The sequence below is a fragment of the Pyxicephalus adspersus genome, chromosome 9 (assembly GCF_032062135.1).
Source record: "Pyxicephalus adspersus chromosome 9, UCB_Pads_2.0, whole genome shotgun sequence".
NCBI lineage: Eukaryota > Metazoa > Chordata > Amphibia > Anura > Pyxicephalidae > Pyxicephalus > Pyxicephalus adspersus.
In genome coordinates this window covers 40,257,576-40,267,950 of record NC_092866.1, presented here as the reverse complement: position 1 = coordinate 40,267,950, position 10,375 = coordinate 40,257,576, and the positions used below count along the sequence as shown (strand labels likewise).

At 39.5% G+C, this 10,375-nt stretch overlaps 1 protein-coding gene across 2 annotated transcripts in view; it reads right to left on the bottom strand.

Moving 5' to 3' along the window:
- Positions 1-6,175, bottom strand: part of PHRF1 (PHD and ring finger domains 1) — a 33,171-nt gene extending 26,996 nt beyond the window's left edge. The window contains exon 1 of one of the 2 annotated variants that reach the window (XM_072421656.1): positions 6,072-6,175. The gene's annotated coding sequence lies outside the window, so the exon portion shown is untranslated. Of the gene's footprint in view, positions 1-6,058 lie in introns of both variants that reach the window. The other variant, XM_072421657.1, reaches the window with a different exon arrangement.
- Between the last annotated feature and the right edge of the window lie 4,200 nt (positions 6,176-10,375).

Here is a 10,375-nt window from a genome sequence, read left to right as displayed (position 1 = left end):
GTTAGAGTGGGGGGTCGTCTTATACGCCCAGTCGCCTTATACGCCGGAAAATACGGTACATATACACAGTTGAAATGCGGAAATCAGTGAACCTTGAGCTTAAAATACAGGAATTATCTGCTATAAAGTATTATTCTTTTTACTACTATTTAGTACTATTCTTTTAAGGCTGGCCAAATGAACACTACACTGCATTTGTTACATGGTTATATGAATAATATCATAAACAGGTCTTGCTGAACTCCCCAACTGTCGCCCATGCACCATCTGGAGCCGTATGTGGTTTTCGCAAACGCAGAGGGAAAGCTTCTGATAAAACTGTCCTGAAGCCCATTCAAATTCAAATTGTTTAATGTATATATATATTTTAAAAAAGTTGAATACGAAAGTATTAGATGAGATTATCAGTAACAAAGATATATAAAAAAAATTCAAGCAGAAAAAATCTCCCAACAGTATTTTCCTTTTTGGCCATCAGAAGTGAAATGTAAAGCTGAGCAGGCGATCTGATTCCTCCACAATATAAATAGGATGTGACCTAGAATGGTAACCCTAGAAAAACATTCCGTGTCTTGGGAGGACTCCCTGGCTTGCAATGGGACAGCAACATATAAAATCTCATCCAGCATCTATAAGATGTACATGGTTATGTGTCAGTCCCATACCTCTACCATTCAATGCATGACAACACCTGCTACATAAATCATCCAAAAGGTGCCAGGAACTGTTTATTTATGGGCTTCCTTCTGACCTCTGCTATTCATTACTGCCTGAAACCAGACGAAACTCAGCTAGTAAAAGGTGCTCAAAGTCCATGAGGAAGATGGCTGGTGCCAATTGCTCAACAAACTCACAATGATTTAAGAAGAGAGAACATTTTGGCCATAAAGATAAATATATCAGACATGGGGGTAATCCTCTATCCAATAGGAACATTCTGTTGCCTCTTAAATGGCATCTGATCTTGCTTGAAGTCTTTGTAATACATGATCATCTCTGACATTCCATGTCTATAGTGCAATAACTTATATACGATATTTGTATGAGAAATATTAATTATCTGTCAAAACTTTATTGCCAATTACCTCAACCGAATCTGTGGATTAGAGCTGCACATCAGACAAGTTATGCCAGCTTTTCAGAAGAGGAAATGTTGGAGTTTGAATTATTGGTTTAGTGCAGTGAAAACAGCTCTGTATATTAATCCCAAACAAGTGATAAACAAATGTGGACAAGGATGTGGTTACAAACATGGGGTCTATACAATATGCATGACACAGCCTATATTGAGGCACACATGTCCTGTGTATTGCTGTAGAATTTACTGATGAAGTGCAATCTGATGGTCTGTCATTGCTTGTGAGCTATCCTGGCACTACAGAACCATTAGATTGTATTCACCTTGCCTCACACAAGGTCAGATTTTTTTTTCTGGTTTTAGTAGAGTTAACCTACACACACATGTTGGATAACAGTGGCCTGAGACAAACAGTAATGCTTGTCTCAGAGAGGGAATCTGACAAGTGCACAGCAGTCCACTGACACCTTTCACCAATCTTCCACAGCAGATTGATGAACAACTGATTGGAAATAACCACTGTTAAAAGGGTGCCACTTGCTCGTTCTCTTCTCTCTATTGAACAGAAAGGTGCTGTAAACACAACACTCCTTCATTCATCTGTCACTGGAAATAATCACAAAACAACAAAACATTGTTTCCATGGAGTGGACATGGCTTATGATTACAGCCTTAAAAACTTCAGACCTTGGAACCTTATCTACAGCAAGCTTTTATAAGCCTTCCACAAAACCTTTCATGTGTCTGTTTATGCTTCTGAACCATGATAAATCTAAAGGCCTCTTATTCAAATCTAGAAAAAAGCATTGCCAAAAACAAGTGTAGCTGTAAATTTGATAAAGGTTTGTATAATCCATGTACTCTGGTGCTTCCTAAACCCACTTTTAGGACTTGAACACACAAGCAGATCTGCTCATCACAAACCTTTGAACAAATGTGTACAACATTGTGCCCTTCTGATCATTTACCTACACATCCGTTTGGAAACTCAGACGTTTATTTCTTACATCCAGTCAGCTGGTAATTTACCTTCAGATTCAATCAGTTATTGGACTGGCTACGTACATACTTCAAATGATTCTCATCCAATAACTGCCTGAGGGCTGATATTAGAAGTGAATCCGGCGTGTGTACATCGCTCGTCGTCTGTCCTGGCGGATCTACAAGCGATAATAATGAAAGTGAAGAGGAGAGAGCACAGTGGGGTGGCGCTCCTTCATTCTCCCCCTCCCCTCTACATAAAGCGAAACATATGTACAGAGCTCGTTCATGCATCGTACAGGCTTTTGTTGTTGGAAAGGATTGTGAAAGATCTTTTCCAACGACAAATATTGCACATGTGTACATAGCCTAAAAATCAGTTTGTACTAGGTGCAGGAACAGAGACCAGTTCACAACCATTTGTATTATAAAAAATGTTTACAAACTCATTTTATTTCTCTTTCCAATGTGGTGCATGCATAAGGCGTTTTACGTGCAATCTAAACGCAGTGCATTTATTTTCCCATCATTCCTGTTTTAGTATGTAAATGAGTGCAGGTGCTTTGATCATTTTGTTATAAACACAATAAAACATAAAATGCTTAGAGGTGAGGACACCCATAACAGGGTAAAAGAAAACTGACTGATCGTCTGCAATGGTGAGACGGATAAACCAAGCTAGGCAAAGTAACATGGTGCCAAATCAGCCAATTATTCTGAAATACATGACCGCCTAGCCCCACTGTCTGTCATTTGCAACCCCTATTTCATGTACAGCACTGTATTATATGTTGGCACTATAAAAGTCCTATTTATCAATAATAATATGAAAAGTGGAAATATACATAGCAGATCGAAAATCACAGCTATTGGAAAATTGATTTTATTTTTTTGCCGACACATTTTTCTGGCCTTTTACTGCAAAGGCATAACCTGAAGCCAAAAGAAATATTATTGCAATCAGTTCAATTTGCATTCTGTTCAAAGAACCAGGAAGTGGTATACAGATCTCAAATGTGGAATCACAACACATAAAATACTGATGAGAGAGGATCTGGTCTTGTTGGGTGCTTTATTTTATGGTCCCAAAGCCAAATCTGTGTTCTCCCCAGCAGGCGCACAACACAGCTGTTTTTTTGGTGGTTGCTGAAAAGTTGGGTCATAATACAGGGACCACCACCCACCTTACATCTTCTTCCCACCCAGCCTAAAATAATTTCTGGGGAGAACACATCAAATCCAACCAAAGATCTCTTGATAATATACAACGAGCAATCACCTAACAAACCTATACCAGACATCACTGCTGCACTGCCTAAATTACAGCTTTTTGTACAGCGGTAGAAGCAACTCGCCAATGTTACAGAACCAAAGTGCATTATGGAAGAGTATATGGCAGTCATTCTGATCAGGATTTTGTGGAACCACAAGCACAACACCATTGTAAGATGCTATTTTTCACCCTGACCACCATTCTAAGAGGAATCTTGGCAGATTAATTTTCTTTAGCAGGGGCTGGTTAGGGGTTGAAAATTGAAAAAGTGTTCCTCTGTGCTAAAAAGATTGAGAAAGGCTAGTATAGTGTATATTCAGTTGGAACATTTGAGTTTCTCTTTCAATACCTTAAGTCACATTTTTTTTAAACTTACTTCTAACCAACTGGTCCAATCTTTAAAATCACCACATACATGTCCGATTCGGATAGTCCCCAAATTAAGGATATCTGACATACACACGATTCCTAGATACGAACAGAGCTTTCCTGCTGGTTTGTGTGCAGGACAGAGGCTTGATGGGGGGGAGGGGGTGTTTTCCATGATTTGCAGAAGAAATCTTTTGCTGTTCTGCAGCCTCTTGTAACTCTTTAATGATCAAGACAAACTCTGCAGTTGTTTCTTTTTGCATAACAAAAACAGCCTGCTACGGAAGTTAATGAATGTCTAGGCTTTTTTTTTTTGCTTTGTTTGTGATTAACTCACAGTGAGGATTTTTTTTTACAGTAACTAACACCACACTGCCTAAGAATATGTTCAGACAAACATCTGTCCTAAGTGTATTTATTAAAATAATGTACCTGTTCCAACTTACATACAAATTCAACTTGCTCATGTCTACACGCAACAAGACTTTTCAGTGATTTGTATGAGGTTTGGGGGAGGAAGGGCAGTTTTAATAAATCAGAAACCAACAATCAGGCAGTTAAACAGATTATTACAGAAGGGACATCGACTGTTTTTTTTCTTCAATAAATGAGCTGCCTAATCAAGCATTTTTACTGACAGAAAAAAAAACCTTGCATTGTAGAGTAGCAATCTTTGCCACCTTAACTGAAAATTGATCTAAAACAACTGTAGATGACAGTAGAAAGATGATTTATTTATTAGAGGTCGTTTTCCATAGTTCACCACACCAGTCACACAGCAGACAATGAGACAATGTAACTAAATCTCAAAGGGATGGCAGGTAAAGGCTACAAGAGACACAAACAGGCCATTCAGTAGTGTGCTAGCCAAAGTGAAATGCTCTATGACATTGGTGGTCAGCCAGAGACATAAAGCAGAACTAAACTTTCTACAAAATACTGCGACCAGGCAGCTGCTTTATTGCAGAAGGGACCGGAGATAAATAATCTGCTATCTGGCTCCTGTTCATGTCTCCAAATCTCCTCCCACTAACTAATGTTTATTTCTCTGCTCATTTGAAGATTCTGAAACCTATTATATCATCTGTCATATATCGTCACAGGCTTTTCATTCCACAAGGATCTATACAAAGCTTTTATTCTCATATCGCTCACTGCAGCCAAGACAAAACAATACGTACGTTACAAAACATAGGGGACTATACTGACCTCCTTTTAACACTGTGCTGCTTCCTAAATCTTCCCAATTATTCTGACATATTTTTCGAACCCCTTCCTAGATATCTAACCTGCTCCCGTTCCCCGGAATGGCCTTCAATCATCCATAGTACATATTGTTTTATGGAAATGAAGGGAAGCACCCTGTAATTGTCTTGTCTACATTTGTGTAAAGCTAACCATTCATGGTAATGTAAAATCCCCTATGACATCGATGGCAACAATAAGCCGAGCCAGCTTTACTACTGATAATCCCTCTATGCCATCTTGTGTACCACTGGCAAAGGTATCACCAGAACCTTTGTGTCATCACTGGGAACAATAAGCCATCTATGCCATTATTAGTAAGCAGAAGCTGAGCCAACTTTACTACTGAAAACCCCTCCATGCCATTATGTGTGCCAAAGGTGTTGGTATCAATAACTCTGCTGTGCTAACCGATAACGATAACCCTTCCAGGCCATCTTTCCTGGACATCATTGGTAACAATACCTCTGCTGCCCCATCATTTGTACTAAAGACATTGGTATGATAACCCCCCCCATGCCGCCACTAGTAACAAAAAGCCAAGCCATTTTTTCCACCGATCACCCCCTACATATCACCATCTTGGTACTGATACCCCCTCCATGCCATCATTTATACCAATGGTGTTGGTACTAATAACCCTTCTGTGTCATCATTCGAATTAGAGAAGCCGCCCCCCTTTCTGCCATGATTTGTATTGATAAGCCCATTGCACCATTCCACATACTGAGAGCCCCTCCATCCTCTGTATTGATGAATGCTCTATAGCTGCAGTGTATTAGTCATGTAATGGGTCAGTACAATTCTTAGACTGGGTGCATCAGGCAATCATCCACCATCATTATAGTGTCATGGTGAAGATTGATGTCACTCAGCTTATGTTGTCATACAGCAAGTCAGGGGAGGACATGGCTGCATTCACACATAACGCCCCTCCCCCTACAAAGGCCTATCTGAAATGTGTCACCCCCACACATAAAAAGCTGCCGACATAAAGCCGGACAGCAAAACACCAACACCTGCCTGACTGGGAGCATGACCGACACGACCCCACAGCCCGGTCAGCTATTACACATGACGTCAGAACGTAAGCGTCCGACTTGTACACATACCGCTGTCACTCACCGGCTGGGGACTCCTCACCGCATAATTCGTGGGCTCGGCCTCACACTGGCAAGCGGCGTCCGGAAGCCAACCACACTGGGGGTTCTCCTTCCGGGTCACAGCTGTAGCACTGACGTCATGCGAACACAAAGCATCGCCCTCGTCCTACGTAATTTCGTTCGTGAGAATCCCAGGTTACCTGAGGCAGAGCGCTGGGATGTACCATGTACAGGCTGGGGGGGCGGGGCTCTGAGTTTCTGTGGGTTGTTAATAAATGAAAATGTTTCAGAACGCTCTAATCAAATCTTTTAGAATATTTAATATCACGTTTTATTGTACCACAGTTAAAAATTATTTAGTTAGTCTGTTGTAAATTTCTTTTTTGAAGATCATACTAGCAACAGCCCTTCTTGTTTCAGGATGACAACCCTTTGCCATTTTCCTGCCAGTGCGTTGTCAGTCTATAATGCCAGCTCTTAAGTTGAATCTTCGGATGTAAATTTGATTGCTCAGATTAGCAACTGAATGAGTGCACATGGCTGGCTGACAACATTATGACCAATTGTAAGGAGTGACTTGGCGTTGTCAACCCTAAACCTGAAATGTGCTTACTGGCAGGATCTAGAGTTCAGAAATGTTATTACAGGTTAAAGCTCAGAAGAACTTTGTCCATGTTTTATTGCCTTTTTCTCAACTGGAGGGGATTTCCGTTCTTCTGCACATCACAAATGATGGACGTCAGACACAAAAGGAAGTGAGGAGAAATCCCCTCAGGAAGAACACTAATGGCAGAGGTTCTATCCATTCACTGCCCTATAGAGTTATACTTAGCCTAACACAACAGCTTATATTACAGACATAACCCATGGCATGCTGTATGATACAGAACACTCTAGAATGTCTCTTACCAAACCTCAGTCCGCTTATCTGTTGGGTGTTTGGAAACATGAGGACGGATTCCTAACACTATCTTTGCAGTCTTCTGACACTGGCAGTATTTGCTGCAATTCAATCATTTTTGACAATGTTGGTCCAGGTCAGGAGGAATTATTTCCTGATCATGTGGCCATTCAAGATAACCAAAACGGGAAGAAGATCAAAGAGGTCCGCCTTGGTGTGGGAGCTCCGCACAGAGCATTTTGCTGAGGGTTAGGTGGGTGATGTTCCTCCTCATCCCTCAGCACTGACTCCAAAGTGTTCTCAACCCCTAATAATAATATTACCCCCTCCACTCTGATGATACATATCTAATAGTTGTTTGTCCAGGCAAGAGGAATTACAATAGATTTGCCACACTATTATTACTCCTAAGAACAGAATCCCTTAAAATGCCTTGGTAGATTATTTGGACTTGGAGGATTTTTCTCTTTCAGAGGTGAGACAGTTGTTACCAGGCCAGGTTTCTGCATTGGAAGGTTTCCCTTTGCTTCCTCTCTGTGACAACTCTATTTATAAAGCAGTGAATCTGACATTCACTGACACTTTCTCTAATGGAAAATCAATTACTGCCATTGAAACACATGGACCTGGAATATTCTCTACCACAGAATGTATCAGTAAATGTCAGATTCACTGCTTTATAAAGAGATTCCATAGTGTTGAACTTCCTATCTCGTTCTGCATGTTACAAGGGACTAGATGCATTTTAGGGCAGCTGCTCTTTGAGTGAAGAGGCACAGCTTTTGAATTCACAGAAAGCGAGGAGCTTATGATGGAAACAAACATTTTACATGTTATTAACATCATAAGGCATGATTGATTTTTGAGTGTCTGTAAACATAGATGAATTTGATCATGCACTCCAATTAAACTATTTATTACCTGAATTTGATTGTATATCTCTAAGAATTTATATAATATTTTTTTAAATCTGGTATTATGTTTTTTTTAGCTACCTAACAATTATTCATGTGTTATCTATATTAGTAAAATTCATTAATTAAGTATTGATCCTGGACTAGTGAATCATGATAAACACACATTTGAATAAATAAGTATATCATCACATGAATTAGAATAAATTGATTATGATAACAGTGAATTTAATTAAAATAAGATGAACTATCCCATCGAAATAAAGCTCCACATTATTAATACTTCATATAATGAATTTGCAGGCAATAGAATTTGCTGATCCATAACTCCCGGGAAGAAATTCACATCAATCCGGTCACATCAATCCACACAGCTCCAGCCAATGATCTTCTGCTTTTATCTCATATTTTCTTAATATGGTGGAATTTTCTTATAGTTGACATCAAATATTCAAGTAAGTGCGAAATTGTTTTCTAAAGGCATTCATAAAAACTCACCTGTCAAAAGAAAGATTGAAACATATACATATTTAGAAAATGTCATAATAATAATTGATAATAAGATGTTTATGTGCTCTAGCAAGGAAATATGGACATTTTGGAAGGTTTTATATGATCCTTATCCCCCGATAATAAAATTGTAAAGAAACATTTTCTTTTTAAACAAAATTAGTAATTTTTCTTTTTTCATTAAGTAAATTATTGCACAAAGCACCTATAAAGTCCCATTCCAAGAAAAAATGTTTTGAACCTGTTCCATTTGATCGGGGATGTGGTGCTTCAAATTAACTTTTGTCTCCCAAATACAACTCTTTATCATTCTGTAGGATAAACCATGATTATTATTATTATTATTAATATTAAACAGGATTTATATAGCGCCAACATATTACGCAGCGCTGTACATTAAATAGGGATTGCAAGTGACAGACTAATACAGACAGTGATACAGGTGGAGAGGACCCTGCCCCGAAGAGCTTACAATCTAGTAGGTGGGGGAATTTCACACACAAAAGGATGGTCACCAGGGTCTTTTTTATAAAAGTGAATCTGACATTCACAGAAACATTCCCTGATGGGAAATCTTCTAGGTTTACATGTTTCAATGGCATTACTTTATTCTCCACCAGGCAATGTTTCAGTGAATGTCAGATTCACTGCTTTATAAAAAAAACCCATAGGTAAGGCAAACCTTGGATGTGAAGTCAGCAGCCCCAGCAGACTCATTACAGTCACTCCATGCAGCATCTACATAAAATCTGGGTGAATGTGGTGATCTTTTCAGCTGATCTGTACTTGTATATACAGATCTAAAGTTGACGCTGTTTATGTATACATATTACATTTTCTGATGATCAGCCTGTTGTCACCTTGTCAGGTGATTTAATGAGAAGACAGGTAAAGTCACACAGGGGACCCTGTGACATTACAAATGGAAAGGAATGCCCCATGGGGGAGGAGAGCGGGGAGGCAGTGATGTCTGGGCCCTGAGAGTGTAAAGCCAATATGTGCAGAAACCCTTCAAAACTGCTGATAAAAAAAGAAAGGTGTTCTGCAGATATAAATGATTCTGGAATTTTCTACTACCTTAGCAGTGACCCTGAATCAGACGCCCTTTACTTGTAGTCATGGGGCTCCTCGGTGCCTCTCTGCAGGTGTCAGTTGCTGGCCATTGCAGTGCCATTGATCTAAAGCAGTCTTTCTCATGGTGAATCCTTGAAATAACTTGCAGCTCTTCAGGGAACTCCCCGCTATAAATATTATATCCACAGTTTAGTACATTAATGTGGTGGTCAGTGGAAAGAATGTTTCTTACATTGCTGGCCAGTGGGATGATTGCCGCCCTTATAGATAGCCAAAAAGATCAATGGTTTCAGCTAAACTGAGGCACAAATTGCTCATTGCTCAAGAAACCTCTAGCAACCTTTGGAGGAACCCTGGTTGGGAAACATTTGCCATGAAACCCAGGAACTGTGAATTCTCTTGTCCTGATGATGTCCCCTATAAATAAAAGTAATCAAGACTGAATTCTACAATAGCTCTATATCTGACCATTTACAATTTTATTTCAAGAACCTCCAATAGCAATTGAAACATTGTGCTGAACCTAAAACAAAAACAATAACTTAACTTGTTTAATGAGTAGTAAAGTAGAAGTAAATAATGAGGTCACAGATATAGACGTTGGTGATTGGTCCCAGAAGAGGGGGAAGTGTTGATACTAGAAAAACACACACCAAACTACTAATTAAAGGGAGCGGCATAATATATTGAGATATATGAGGCTTGTTAGCATTAGAGGGATCACCAAAAAGGCTATAAAGTTGAACTGCTGCTTTCTTTTTTTCCACACTTGTTATCAGTCCTCTCTTGTGCTGAAAGCAATTGGTCCAATTTCAGCATTGGGCAAGGGAGCAATGGAGCAAGTTTTAAGGTGCGTACACACTTCCAATTTTTATCGTTCCAATCGAACGACGAACGATCGATTGGGCAAAAAATCGTTCGTAAAAA